The 16,037-nt window shown below is 37.8% G+C and overlaps 1 protein-coding gene across 15 annotated transcripts in view; it reads right to left on the reverse strand.

Moving 5' to 3' along the window:
• The window catches only part of SLC10A7 (solute carrier family 10 member 7), a 268,404-nt gene that overhangs the window by 223,416 nt on the left and 28,951 nt on the right, over nt 1-16,037 (reverse strand). The window lies entirely within an intron of this gene.

The following is a 16,037-nucleotide window of genomic DNA, read 5'->3' on the forward strand; positions in this document are numbered from 1 at the left end:
TTGGGTGATGACTGATAAAACAAAGATTTTAATTGTCAGCTGAAGGGTTACACCAAAATTGTGGGACAATGTCTAAGATTTGTAAATACAGTTGCATGCTTCCCATTATGCCAAATCCCTATCCTATTTCTTCTAGCTGGGATTTTTGAAAGATTCATAGCTACTAATCTACTAAAAAGGTTTTATTAAAGTGGGCTTCTGTAAAGTGCCTCTGAGGAAAGCAAGAAAGAGCAAGAAGAAATGACATGAGCTTTAGAAATAAAAATAAAACAGTGATGTCAAGGACAAAGTGTTATATTCATAGTCACAATATCACCAACATTTTTCCCAAGAAAACAAAAATAATCATCATCTAAGTATCATTTTAGGCATTATTGTTCAATCTCAAAAATCTATACGGTTTGAATAAGAAAAAAATTGCCATTTGTTATACAAATAGAATATAAGCCAAGTGGAAAACAGCTTAATTTGTGAACTTTGATATTTTACCCTAAAATATCACATTTTACCTGTTTCTAACATATAATTACAGATTTGGATAATGTATAAAATCAAATGTTACCCTGCAATATATTTATATTGTTTTACAGGATGATAGAAAACTCAACAGATTGCCAAAATACCCAACGCACTCATCTCTGATCTATTATTAAGAGAAATTGGTCATTTTAGATTTCAATTATCTTAGTAATAATCAAAGCATATAGCTATATTGTGACTTCAGCTTTGTACTATATTTCGTAGGTTAGCAATTCTAATACCCTACTTTATCATAACACTACCTACTTTGTTCATATCCATTATAATTAAAACAGATGAAAATTTTCAGAAGATAAATATAAAAAAGATAACCTTAGGCAATCATAATTCATTTATGATTAATTTCCCAAGTAAATACAAAAGAATTGTGTTACAATGGAATAAGCCAGTTACAATGGGACAATATTGTATGATTCTATTTATATGAGGTTTCTAGAATAGTCAAATTCACAGAGACAAAAAGTAGACTGGTAGTTGCCAGAGGGTGGGGGAAGGGAGTATGGAGACCAGTTGTTTAATTAATGGGTATACAGTTTCAGCTTAGGAAGATGAAAAAGTTACAGAGATGGATGATGGTGGTTACACAACAATATGAATGTACTTAATGCCACTGAACTGTACACTTAAAAATTATTTTACCACAATTCAAAAAAACTGTTAGAAAAATGATATAAAAACCCAAAGACAATAAAAATTCCAATATTTTTTATTTAGACTGTTGCCCTTTGACCAAAGATGCATAAAGTTTATGAGAAGCATTATACCACATGTTAATGTATACATTCAACATTCAAAAAACATTCAACATTCAAAAAACAAACAAAAAAAGCAGAATATCTGTCTCAGAATATTTTAACAAAATAGATTCCACAAAGAATGTTTTCAAAAATTCCCCTAGATGTCTGACTTTTGTACGTAGTATAAGGCATACTGCAGCTAAATAACAAAACTATTCTTAATATTAATGTGTATTTCTAAAAGAATCCAAAGGTTAGAAAATTCAAAACAACTAGATTTTTTTATAACACCACATTGTTATTGTTATTAATATAACTATTAGGTTATATTAGACTCAAAAAGTAATTCAGCTCTTCACTAATTCAGTACCTACTAGATATCACATTATTTTAAATTATATTCAGTGTAGTTCCAATGTTAAATGTCCTTTATTATATTCTACTATTTGAAAATTATAACCTTATATATTTTATATAAATTGTGCTTCAATTTGCTGTATATAAAAAATTACCCCCAAATAACAGTAGATTATACAAAGAGATGCTCATTTCTCTTTCGTGTAAAAGATGTCCCAAGGTAGGCAATCCAAGGCTGGCATGGCAGCTCCACAGCCAAAAAGACCCCACGTCCTATTCTTGCTGCTCCATTGTCATTAGCAGGCATCTCATGAGCCAAGAATGCTCCTCAAGCTCTAATAATCAAATCAACATTCCAGTAAGCAGAAAGATGAAGAAAAAGTGAAGGCTGGTATATAATACCAGCCTTAGTATATAAAATACTTTTATTTACATCTTAAAAGCAATAATTAAGTCACATGGCCAAATAGAACACCAGGAAGTCTAGTAGATAAATATGATATTTCAGCTGGGTGCCAGCTGAAAGTTGGGGTTCTGTTCTAAAGATGAAGGTGAGGTCGATAATTGAAAGCAACCAGAAGAGTGATGTCAGCAAGATGGCTGATATGAAGCTGTTAGGGATCTTTGTCTCCCACCAAAAAAAACCCAAAATAATGAATAAGCAACTGCATATTTACCAAAATAGCTAAAGGAGAGCACCAGAGAACAGCAAATAAACAGGAAAAATCATGGAAAGTACAAAAACCTGAGATGGCTGCACAGAGAAGGGAAGGAAACCTCAGGTCTCCTGTACACCAGAGCAGCATTCTCCCAACCCCAGAGGTGACACCGCATCCTGCCCCCCAAAGGACTCCAACCCTCTAGCACACTAGAGCAGTTGTACTTCTGAGTACTACACCTGATGTGGCACCCCACCCTCGAGAATACAGAAGCTCCCCGGACTGCTGTAGCCATGCTTTCTGGGGCTAAGCAGATGCAGTAATTCCCATCCCAAGGATTCAGAGCCCTGGCTAAGCAATGCCACCCCACTCCCCAGGCCAAATAGGCACAGTGCCATACCCACCTGGAACATAATGAGTCCCCCACAGTCCAAGCTGCTGAAGCACCCCATCTCTCCAGAGAGTAAAGTCATTGCTGCACTGCGCCCCACACCCCACAAGCCAAAGTGGCATCTTACCATGCCTGGGTCCTTGCTGCTACTGCTGCTGCTCCACTTTGTGTCACAGAACCTGGGCCATGGCCATGTTCTACCATTTCAGGGTCCAGAGTCATCTCATCACCCAGAGCCTGAGTTACCACTGTGCTTCGCGGCTCCAGGTCCCAAACTGCAGCTGTGCTCTGTTCCCTGGGCCTGAGCCTCTGGAGCACCCCTTCTTCCCAAGAGTTATGCAAGTACTATGCTGTGCCCTCCAGGGGCAGTACCATAACTGCATCCCAGCCCAGGGTTTGGGCTGCTAGGGTATGCTTCAGAGCAACGGACCCCAGCCTAGTGAGAGAACTGCATCCAATCATGCCTTGGAGAGTGAACTTGTGCCTCAAGTCCCAGGTGCTAATAGCAATCTCAAAAGATCCTGAGCCCAAGAACCTGGATCCACAGCCACCCTGAGCACCTGTGCCATGAATACCAGTGCTGCTGTGGCTGCCTTTGAGCTATGCAGACCCAACACCTAAAGAGATCCTCTCAGCTAAGACTCCAAATTGTATGAAAAACAAAAACAGAAAAATCCCTAAAGTCCCTGCCCTAATAAGCTGTGAAACCACCACCACAGAGGCACCCACAGTCATTACTAATACTGATCACAACTGAAGAAGCTGTACAAAGATTTCACCATTGCACCAATACAAAACCAGAGCCACTATAATCTGTCCAACTGCCACCCTTAGGCTCATCTTCAGGGACGTCTTCCCCCAATGAAAGCCACTCTATAAAGTTTGGAAGAGGTGATCGTACCATCAGATGCACAGATATCAATGCAAAAACATAAGACATGAAAAAGTAAGGAAGAATGATACCACCAAAGGAACTAAATGATTCTCTAGTAACTGATGTAACAGAAAGAGAAATTTACTAATTATCTGAAGAAGAATTTAAAAATAATGATCTTAAGGAAACTCAGCAAGATATAAAAGAATACAGATAGACAATTTAATGAAATCAGGAAAATAATTCATGATCTGAATAACAAATTCATAAAGAAATAGATATCATAAAAAATAATCAAACAGAAATCTTGAAGCTGAAGACTTCAATCAATAAAATAAAAAATGAAATACAGAGCCTCAATAGCACACTCCATTGAGCAGAAGAAATAATCTGTGAAGTTGAAGAAAGGACTTTAGAAGTGACTCAGTCAGAAGAAAAAATAAGAAAAAAAAAAGGCAAAAGAAAGAAGACAGCCTATGGGACTTATGGGATGCCACTAGGCCAACAGATTTTTCGCATTATGGGAGTTCCAGAGAAGAGACAGAGAATGCTAAAAACTTTCCAAGCCTTGGCAGAGATACAGGCATCCATATCTATGAAGCTCAAAGTTCCCAAATTGATTGAATCCAAAGAAAAATTCTCCCAGGGGCATTATAATCAAACTGTCAAAAGTCAAAGACAAACAGAAAACTTTAAAAGCAACAAAAGAGTCAAGTCACACATAAGGGAGTCCCCATTTGACTACTAGTGGATTTCTCAGGAAAAACCTTATAGGCCAATAGAGTGGAATGATATATTCAAAGTACTGAAAGAAAAAAAAAAAACTGACAACCAAGAATACTATATCCCCAAAGCTGTCTTTTCAGAAAGGAAGGAGAAAGTTTTTCACAGACAAGCAAAAGCTGGGGGAATTCATTACCACTAGGCCTGTCTTACAAGAAATACTAAAAGGAGTTCCTCACGTGGAAATGAAAGGACAATAATTACTATCATGAATATATATGAAAGTATAAAACTTCCCAGTAAAGGTAAATATATAAAAAAATCTAGAATACTCCAACATTGTAGTGATGGTGTGTAAATCATACATATTTCTAGTATGAAGGTTAAAAGTCAAAACAGTGAAAATTAAAGCTGTAATAAGTTGTTAAGGAATACACAATATTAGAAGATGTAAATTTTGAGATTAAAAACATAAATGGGGTAAGGTAAATGGCTAAAGTTCTTGTATGTGACAGAAAAATTGTTATCAGCTTACAACAGTAGTTTATGTTTTATCTAAACCTCATAGTAACCACACACACACACACACAAACCCTACATCATATATACAAACAATAAAGAGAAAGAAATCAAAGTATAGCAATACAGAAAATGATCAAATCACAAAGGAAGATGAGAGGAAGAAAGAAATAAAGAACAAAACAACCAGAAAACAAGTAACAAAAGGTAATCGTAAGTCCTCACCTATCTCTAATAACCTTGAATGTAAATGGATGAAATTTTCTAATAAAAAAGACATAGACAGGATGATTGGATTAAAAGAAAAAAAAAACCCAGATCCTACATGCTGCCTACAAGAGACATACATAAGCTTTAAGAAGACATATAAGCTGAAAGTAAAATGATAGAAGATATTCCATATAAATGGTAACCAAAAAAGAGCAGGGTAGCTATACTTATATACTTATATCTGATAAAATAGACTTCAAGTCAAAAACTGTCAAAAGAGAAAAAGAAGGTTTTTATTAAATGATAAAGGGGTCAATTCATCAAGAGGACATAACCACAGTAAATATTTATGCACCTAACAATGGGGCCTCTAAATATATAAAGCAAGAGTTAATGGATGTGAGGGGAGAAATAGATAGCAATGCAATAACAATAATGAACTTCAGTAGCCACTTTTAATAATGAAAAGATCAGGCCAGGTGCAGTGGCTCACATCTGTAATTCCAACATTTCAGGAGACCAAGGCAGGAGGACTGCTTGAGGCCAGGAGCTTAAGAGCATCTTGGGCAACATAGTGATACCTTGTCTCTACAAAAATATTTTCTAAATTAGCCAGGCATGGTAGCATGTGCCTGTAGTTCCAGCTACTCAGGAGGCTGAGGCAGAAGGACTGCTTGAGCCCAGAATCTCAAGGCTGCAGTGAACTATGATGCCAACACTGCACTCCAGCCTGAGTGACAGAGAGACACTCTGTCCCTAAAATTTTTTTTTAAGTGAATAAATCAACCAGACAGAAAATGAATGAAGAAACACTGGACTCAAATTGCACTTTGACTATATGTCTATCAAATATAGGAAGAACAATATTGCATAATCTCACTTATATATGAAATCTAAATTTTTTTAAAGTCAAACATAGAGAGATAGAGAAAAAAACAGTGGTTACTGGGGACTCGATAGAGGAAGAAATGGGGAGATGTAGGTCAGCAGATACAAAGTAGCAGATATTTAGGATAAAAAAGTCTAGAGATCCAATGTACACATGAGGACAATAGGTAATAAAATTGTACCAGATATGGGATTTATGCTATTGTAGGTAAGTATGGATTTTTTTAAATAAAAGGGAAAATAAAGTTATTCCTATTACTGGTATCAGATTAGCATAAATCAGATAAAAGAGTGGGAGTTATTGATATATCACCAAAATGAAAATAAGAAATTTTAAATTAGATCGATTTGAGAAAATAAAGCCCAATTTAAAAGACAGATACAAGGAATTAATTTCCTTGCAACAAATTTAACTTCCTTTATTTCCTTAAATATGACTTGAGTACTTACTCAATAATAATATAAGCAGATCCTTCCAATGAGTTAATATTCTGTGTTGCCTTAGACAGAGTCAAATGTGGGGACCAGAACATACTGTATAGACCAATGTCAACGATTTTCTACTATCCCACCTCATCCCTTTTACCCACTGGGAAAAAAAAGTAAGAAAAGAAGCAAAACAGTAAAACTTAGGATAACCAAAACAACTTCCTATTGTGTCTATCTCCCAGATCAAATGGAGAATTATTTGTACAGAGTCACACAGGAGGGAATTAAAGAAGATTATCTTATTTGACTGTGACTAGAGATTTTTTAGTTAGAGATATAGCCGCTATCCACTGACCATCTATCTCCTTGGCTTTTACAACATCCAAATAAAGCTGCAGTGATTCATTTTGAGGGGACTTTGGAAGCAAAACTTCAAAGAGTAAGTGGCCACCTAGCAGAGAGTCCTAAAGGGGCTTGACAGCAGCAGCAAGCTTTGGAATGGACCTTGTGGTCACAGCAAAACAGGGTCACATAGTTTGGAAGAAGCTTCCTAACACCTTGGTGCTGAGGGCAGAATTCCTCAGGGAGTCCCAGTGGTCCCTGGAAACGCCTGCCACACAAAGAGCTGGTGTTCAAGGTAATCTCCTGTCCTAGAAGACCTTCAGAGTATTTATTACTGCCAGAGCAGACAGTCTAACTACGACGGCTTCTGGAAGAAGACACAGTACCAGGAAAGCACATATAAGTCCAGGTTCAGGATTTGGAAATCCAAGAGAAAGTCCTACTCTGGGCTGAAAAAACAGTTATGCCCAGAGAAAGAGACTATGATGATGACAGTCATAAGGATGATGACAACAACACAGGGGCCAGAGGATCATGCAGGGTCCTTCTAAAGAGTCTAGCATGGTGAAGACCTGGTTGGTGAAGGAATTAAAATTCACCAGAAGAGATAAGGAGAGATAATGACGAAAGAAAAGGAGGGAAAAGGCAGGAAAGAGAAGGCAAGAAGCTCAGAAAAGAGAGGTATGAATTTTTAAAATATAGAGATTAAAAAAATGAAGATTTTAAAAATCAAGTGGACAATTATGGTATTCTCTTTTCCCAGCCTTATGAAGTAAAAAGAAATGTGAATGTGTGAGGCAACTTAAGAAAAAGAGAGAATACTAAATCTTTTGTCAGGTATCATGATAAAACTATGGTTTTCTAAACCCAGGTGAAACATATCACAACTCCTGAAGTAATAATACAACATTCAATAAGACAATTCAATACTCAACTAGAAACTGCAGGTCACTCAAATAAGCTCTTGAGAGCAATGATTAATTTATTACCAATTAACCACATTCAACAGACTTTCCAATTTTTTTTTATTATACTTTAAGTTTTAGGGTACATGTGCACAATGTGCAGGTTAGTTACATATGTATACATGTGCCACGCTGGTGTGCTGCAACCATTAACTCGTCATTTAGCATTAGATATATCTCCTAATGCTATCCCTCCCCCCTCCCCCCACCCCACAACAGTTCCCAGAGTGTGATGTTCCCCTTCCTGTGTCCATGTGTTCTCATTGTTCAATTCCCACCTATGAGTGAGAACATGCAGTGTTTGGTTTTTTGTCCTTGCGATAGTTTACTGAGAATGATGATTTCTAATTTCATCCATGTCCCTACAAAGGACATGAACTCATCATTTCTTATGGCTGCATAGTATTCCATGGTGTATATGTGCCACATTTTCTTAATCCAGTCTATCATTGTTGGACATTTGGGTTGGTTCCAAGTCTTTGCTATTGTGAATAGTGCCGCAATAAACATACGTGTGCATGTGTCTTTATAGCAGCATGATTTATAGTCCTTTGGGTATATACCCAGTAATGGGATGGCTGGGTCAAATGGTATTTCTAGTTCTAGATCCCTGAGGAATCACCACACTGACTTCCACAATGGTTGAACTAGTTTACAGTCCCACCAACAGTGTAAAAGTGTTCCTATTTCTCCACATCCTCTCCAGCACCTGTTGTTTCCTGACTTTTTAATGACTGCCATTCTAACTGGTGTGAGATGGTATCTCATTGTGGTTTTGATTTGCATTTCTCTGATGGCCAGTGATGGTAAGCATTTTTTCATGTGTTTTTTGGCTGCATAAATGTCTTCTTTTGAGAAGTGTCTGTTCATATCCTTTGCCCACTTTTTGATGGGGTTGTTTGTTTTTTTCTTGTAAATTTGTTGGAGTTCATTGTAGATTCTGGATATTAGCCCTTTGTCAGATGAGTAGGTTGCGAAAATTTTCTCCCATTTTGTAGGTTGCCTGTTCACTCTGGTGGTAGTTTCTTTCACTGTGCAGAAGCTCTTTAGTTTAATTAGATCCCATTTGTCAGTTTTGGCTTTTGTTGCCATTGCTTTTGGTGTTTTAGACATGAAGTCCTTGCCCATGTCTATGTCCTGAATGGTAATGCCTAGGTTTTCTTCTAGGGTTTTTATGGTTTTAGGTCTAATGTTTAAGTCTTTAATCCATCTTGAATTAATTTTTGTATAAGGTGTAAGGAAGGGATCCAGTTTCAGCTTTCTACATATGGCTAGCCAGTTTTCCCAGCACCATTTATTAAATAGGGAATCCTTTCCCCATTGCTAGTTTTTCTCAGGTTTGTCAAAGATCAGATAGTTGTAGATATGCAGCGTTATTTCTGAGGGCTCTGTTCTGTTCCATTGATCTATATCTCTGTTTTGGTACCAGTACCATGCTGTTTTGGTTACTGTAGCCTTGTAGTATAGTTTGAAGTCAGGTAGCATGATGCCTCCAGCTTTGTTCTTTATTTTTTAAAGCTAGCCTTTTAATAGCAATAACATAATGTTATTTCAAAAATGTTTTGAAAATAATGTTTTGTGATTTACAAAACATGTTCATACACATTAATTTAATCATTTAACAAGTTTTTTAAGCAACACATATTTATTTCCAGGAAATATTTTATATGACCTAGTGAATAGTGTGAATTCAGAGGAGAAAGTAGGTACGTACCAATAAGGTTTCTAACGCTGCAGTTGTTTTCCCTTATATCTAAACAAATAAATTTTTTAAAAACATATGTGCATGGTGTCTTACAGTTCCAGATGCCATTTTTAACATTTCTTAGAATGGGATATATTTGTGGCTGTTTTCCTGGGTGGGATTGGCTTCCTGGTAGAATTTGGGTTCATGGTACCAAAATCAATTCAGAACAGAAGTTCTTTTATGTTTGAGATGTACAAGAAGACCTCAGCTTTGCTTTCACTTTCTCATCCTACAAGGAATAGGAGTTACTGAGATGAACACAGAGAATCCCCTATAGGGCAGTGGCAGTCTTCTCTTTTAAATCTACAACTGCCAGTGATGCAGGACACACAGGCTTGGCCTGTGCACCTAGGCCACCCATATCACCCAGTATTTGGTTATTCCATTTAGATTCATGTCTATGGGGCACAGCAAAGCAATAATTCTGCCACCAACCCACCATAAGGAAGCAACCTTTCAGCCAAATTGTCAGCCAAACTGCAATTGCTTCCTCAGCCAGCCTGCTCTCTTGCTCCCAATGCAGGTAATCCTGTTCCATTGACCAGGTCCCCAGAATAGAATCTATAAGCAGCACCTTCTCTACTAGACCCATTCTCTTGTGTCTTTCAGCCAGTTTGAATACCTTAACCACACAGGAGAGGCTTTTCAAAAAAATGCCCTAACCACTGGAAAAGAATTTGAAAACCTATTACTTCCAAGAGCCAACTTTCCAACCAGGACCCATGAGCCTGACTCAAGCTCTAGAGACCTCTCCGCCCTCTCCTTACCTGACTTGCACATTTACACTCACCTGTTGTTTATGTTTCTGCCAATTTTCCCCCAGTTCATTACCAACCTCTGTGAAAACATACAAGGTTTGAGCTTCCTTGTACCCTAGAGCTCCCCACTCCTCAGAATTTTAACCCAGTACTCTATAAAGTACAAGTGCTCAATAATTTGTTTTTAGCTAATAGTACACTGACAGTCATCCCTCAGAAAAATGTCAAGCCATCCAACTTTAATGAGGAGCCAAAACAAGATCTAGATCTTACATGGCTGATTTATGGAGTTTTGTTGTTTTTGCTTGAGATAATGCATAATGGGATGAAAGTGTCCTGAAGAAGGATTCCATGACTTCCCACCTGTGGGACTTTAGACAAGTCATCTCACCTCTCAATGCCTATTTTCCCAACTACAAAACCAGAATAATATAAAACCAGTCCCATGTACTTCATACAATTATATGGAAGTTAAAGATAGAAAAATATAGGCCAGATATGGTAGCTCACCCCTGTAATCTCATCTCTTTGGGAGGCCAAGGTAGGAGGATTGCTTGAGCCCAGGATTGTTTGAGCCCAGGAGTTGGAGACCAGCCCTAAGCAACACTCTTTCTCTACAAACATGTATACGTATGTAACTAACCTGCACATTGTGCACATGTACCCTAAAACTTAAAGTATAATAATAATAAAATTAAAAATTAAAAAAAAATTAGACAGGCATAGTGCTGCACACCTTGAATCCCAGCTGCTGGGAGGTAGGAGGATTGCTTGAGCCCAGGAATTCAAGGCCAGCCTGGGAAATATAGTGGAACTCTGTATCTACGAAAAAAAATTTTTTTAATTAGTCAAGCATGGTAGCACATGCCTGTAATCCCAGCTACTTGTGATACTGAGGCAGGAGGATTGCTTGAGCCTGGGAGGTCAAGGCTGCAGTGAGCCATGATCATACCACTGTACTGCCGTGGTGACAGACTGAGACCCTGCCTCAAAAGAAAAAAAAAGGAAATATAGGTAAAAGCATTTCATAAGATATGCACAATAATATTGAATGTATTTACCATAATAGGAGATGACCTGAAAAAGTATATTAAATATATTTTAATTCTATATATACTGAAACTTGCATGGAGAAATCACCACTTACTTTAAATAAGGGAAAGAAATTATACTTCATCATTTGTTCAGAAAAAAATATTTATTGAGCATCTCCTAATGTCTTCTAACATGCAAATCATTTTTTCCACATGAGATATTTACTTGACTAGATGATTTCAGATCATCCAAAATTAAGGAGGGAAAAAAATGACTAAAAGTCCCATTCAGCTACTAAGATTTCTGTTTTTTTCATCAATAGATTTTAAAAATGCACTATTAGCCCTTTAGGAGTATTTTATTTTCTTCCAGACCAGGTCAACCCTATAGAAGTCTTTTATTTCCTTCTAAGCATTCGAAGTCTTATTTCCTTCCAGGCATTATGCCAGCTATTTTGGGGGTTGCTACCACAAGGCTGTGGCTGTTAAAGCTTAGACAAAGCAGAATAGGCGTGAATAATTGAGAGAAGCAAAAATGCCACAATATATAGCTTATTGTGTATCTTGATTTTTTTATAAAAGTTTAACACAGGACAAAGTTTACCTTAATATGAATTACTGCCTTAATAATACATATTTAAATCAATACACTTATAAGGCTAGACAAATTTCTTCAGAAATATTAATTTATTCAAATACATTTCCTGTGTCCCTCATGTATGCCAAACACTGCACTAGATACAGAGGATACAACTGTGAATAAGAAACACACATTCCCTGCCATCTAATGAGAGCTTCAATGACATACACAGCCATTTTCAATAGCCTGTGCTAAATGTGCCTTGATGGGGTAGTACCACACGGCTGTACAGAAATGGCGAAGGCTTCCTGAAAGGAGGCTTCCAGTCAAACAGAAATATCAACACATCTGTAACTTCTTAGGACTCATTACTCTGAACACAGCCTTTATTTTTTCCACCTAGGTAGTTCAGGCACTAAGCCATCTGTGGATTGAGGCAGTCTGTTCTACCTCCAGTGTTAACAGGAAGAGCAGAGAAGGGAGGGTGAGGAGCACAGGTATTGAAGCCAGAGTGCCTGAGTTGACATCTTCACTCTACCTTGTTTGCGCTCTGTAAACCTAGACAAATTTCTTAGTCTCTTTTTGTGTCAGTTTTCTCATCTGCAAAATGGGGATAGTAATAATACCTATCTCAAAAGATTAAAGGAATTAATATATGTAAAGCACTGAGAACAAGAACTGACATATAGCACGTACTGGCTGATCTTACTATTTTGATGGCAAGAGCTTATTGTGATTGAGGTCATCCCTTATTGTGCAAGGGGTAGCAGCTCACTAAATCCACGTAGGGCAAAGGAACTGCCCACGGGTTAAAAGTGCCTTCTAGAATTGTGCATCAGAACAGTCCTGAGTTATTCCATCCTTCTGCTGTACTCTTTTTTTCCTTCGGATCAGAAATCAGAAAGTGCTTGCATTTCTTCACATCTCTAAGAGGCTTTGTAAAACCTGAGACTAGGCTTTTCCCACTCAACCGGTAAAAGACTCCTCTATTTAGCAAACAAGCTTCTAACTCAATTAACTGCTTTTCTCCTTCTCTATTGGTCCCTTTATTATCAATTAAGCCCAAAGTTTATCAACCACAGGCAAGCTGTTTCTTAAAGTAGGCTCTTTTTTTTTTACCCTTTGATATGTTTTCAATCTCAATTTGAAAATAAATCTTTTTCAAGGGAGCTACATAATTCCTCCAACAAAAATTCTATTTTTTTTGTTATCTACAAAAAGATGATCACATCAAACCAAGAGAATTCATGTCTCTCTTTATAGACTAACTGGGCATGGTACATTACTTTTAAATTATACTGCCAGTTCTCATTTTTCATACCAAAATGTGACTATATCGCCTATCCTTAAGAGCAAGTATGCAAACACTACAGAATAGTTAGCAATTAAATAATAATTAGGGAACTAGAAATATCAAACTTCAGAGGAACAAAAAGAATACATACATGCCAACAACTTCATTGCACAAATGCAATGAGTATTCATAAGGGCTTATTTTGACAAAGACTCACTGTAAACTCACATGAGAGTTAGGCATATCAGTCTAATGGGTTATTAGAGGGCCATAAAAGTCCAAAGCATTTTTTGTAGAGTACTCTATCATGCATTTAAACAAAGATTAGTGTAAATAAATATATAACATATTTTACCTCATATTGTTAGTTTCCCAGGCTGTTTGTCAGAGTCAAATTACCATGGTTTGCCTATTTGAGAAGGTGTACCATTTTCAAACCAGTGTGAACTTAAGGCAACTATAGTGAGATTGAACTTCATAATAACATTGTCTCAGGGTCCACATTTGAAGAATCGATAAATGAGAAACACTATTAAGCATACACTCTGAATAATTCCCACAACAGGCTCTCTTAACTGGAACTAAAATGGACTTGCATGAAGGAAAAAAAAAAAAACATATGCCCAATCTAGGATATCATTTAATTCTATCCCCTCTTTATTGTAGTACAGTAAATACATGAAAGAATCCTGGAATGAGAGATGGAGAACATAGAGTTGTGGAAATTACTTCAACCACGATATGACCAGGAAGAAACTGGATCATTCTCCAGCTTCCCCAAGCCCTTTTCCTGCCATTTTTATTAAGGCTACTCCTACACTGCACTAAAAAGATACAAAAGAAAAGTAGTTCCCACAAAGAAAACTCAAAGATTGTTTGGGGAGCCAAATATATGCAAAAATATCTGATTAAGGGTGAGTGTCACAACAGAAGTACAAACACAGTATTGTGGAAGGAAGAAAAGACTAATTCTGACTGGGCATCTACAGCGGCTTTTTGAGAGGAAAACTATATCTGAGCTGGGCCTTGACTAATGGGCAAGGCTTCAACTACTAGATACGGGGGATGAGGAGGTCCTTATTGTAGGTGCTGACAGATCAGGTGAGCTGGCCACAAGCAGCAGAAGAATTCGTCAGAAGACAAAGTCCTCAAAATAGCCTGAAGACCAATACCAAAGGAACTGTCTGCAAGTAATAGGTGGCCAGAAATCCTCCAGGGCATATAGACCAAGGCCAAAAAGTTTGTCCAGACAATCAAAGGAGCTGACTCAAGAGGAAATACGAATGGCAAATATCCATTAGTGTTTAGGATAGTGTTTTTCAAGCTGTGGTCACAAAATCAATTTAGTGAATAATGATTGGCATTATTTTTCCAAGATTGGAGAGAAGGAAAAGGAAGAGAAGACAAGGAAAAAGGTGGAGGGAGGACGGGAAAAAAGGCGAGGGAAAGAAAGAGTGAATTACACACAGAGTAATTATATTTTGGAAAACTTTTCGGTTTCTGCCTGTGTGAAGAAAGAAAGGAAGGAGGGAGGGAGGGAGGAAAGGATGGAAGGAAGGAAGGAAGGAAGGAAGGAAGGAAGGGAATAAATAAATCCCTCATTCAGAGGGCCCTGCAAGGCCAATATCTTGGCACTGGATTAAAATGCAGCTCAGTGCACTCAATATATTCAGACCATTTGTTTGGATCCAGGTGTTCTTGGCCATGAATAATCTGCTTGAAAATCTCATTGCACTAAACAGGATGTTCTCATTAAATACTTAGAAAGACACAGCCCGGGCCGGGCGCGGTGGGTCATGCCTGTAATCCCAGCACTTTGGGAGGCCGAGGCGGGTGGATCACGAGGTTAGGATATCGACACCATCCTGGCTAACATGGTGAAACCCCATTTCTACTAAAAATACAAAAAAAAAATTAGCTGGGCGTGGTGGCAGGCACCTGTAGTCCCAGCTACTTGGGAGGCTGAAGCAGGAGAATGGCATGAACCCTGGAGGCAGAGCTTGCAGTGAGTCGAGATCACGTCATTGCACTCCAGCCTAGGCGACAGAGCGAGTCTCTGTCTCAAAAAAAAAAAGAAAGAAAAGAAAGACACACCCTGATGACTTTGTAACGCGAGTAAAGTTTAACAGAATCACTTCTAAAGTTTGTAGCAATGCAATACAGATTAAACCTGACTCCTTTGGCCTATACACTGTCCATGTTTCTTTGTTTCTTTCTTTCTTTTCTATTTTTTTTTTAAGATGGGGTCTCACTCTTTCCCCCAGGCTGGAGTGTGTTGCCAGGATCTTGGCTCACTACAACCTCCACCTTCCAAGCACAAACAACCCTCCCACTTCAAGCTCCCAAAGAGCTGGGACCACAGGCACACACCACCATGCCTGGCTAAATTTCTTTGTAATTTTGGAAAGATGGGGTTTTGCCATGTCACCCAGGCGGGTCTGAAACTCGTAAGCTCAAGTGATCCACTGGCATCGGCCTCCCAAAGTGCTGGGATTACAGGCATGAGCCACCGCGCCCAGCCAGCCATGTTCTTAATAAATAGTCTGAGAGATGCCAAACATCTTAATATAAAAAGAGAATACGTTGGGAAAGCATAAAAATCTAAATTTAATGCAATAAAAATAGATCATATTTCACCAAGAAGCAAACAGTTTAAAGTGACAGAATATCTCCTCTCATTTACATGGGTCTTATATGTTTTTTTTCCAAAAATATTTTCATCTAAAACAACCCTGCCTACATACAATTGATTAAAAATCTGAAGAAAAGACTACCCAAGATCACAGAGCTAGTTAGGGATGGGGCCAAAAGAAGCAGCTAAGTCTTCTGAGGTTTAATTTGTTGACATTTTCATAACTCCATGATTTAGTAAATTATTAAGAATAAGTCTTCCATTTTCAAGAAAAACAACTTCATAAATATACACAAATACATGTGTAACTAGCATGTAGTTGGTGCACAGACAAGCTACAGAACTTGAAAAAGGCACA

This window comes from Pongo pygmaeus, chromosome 3 (genome assembly GCF_028885625.2).
Source record: "Pongo pygmaeus isolate AG05252 chromosome 3, NHGRI_mPonPyg2-v2.0_pri, whole genome shotgun sequence".
Classification (NCBI taxonomy): Eukaryota; Metazoa; Chordata; class Mammalia; order Primates; family Hominidae; genus Pongo; species Pongo pygmaeus.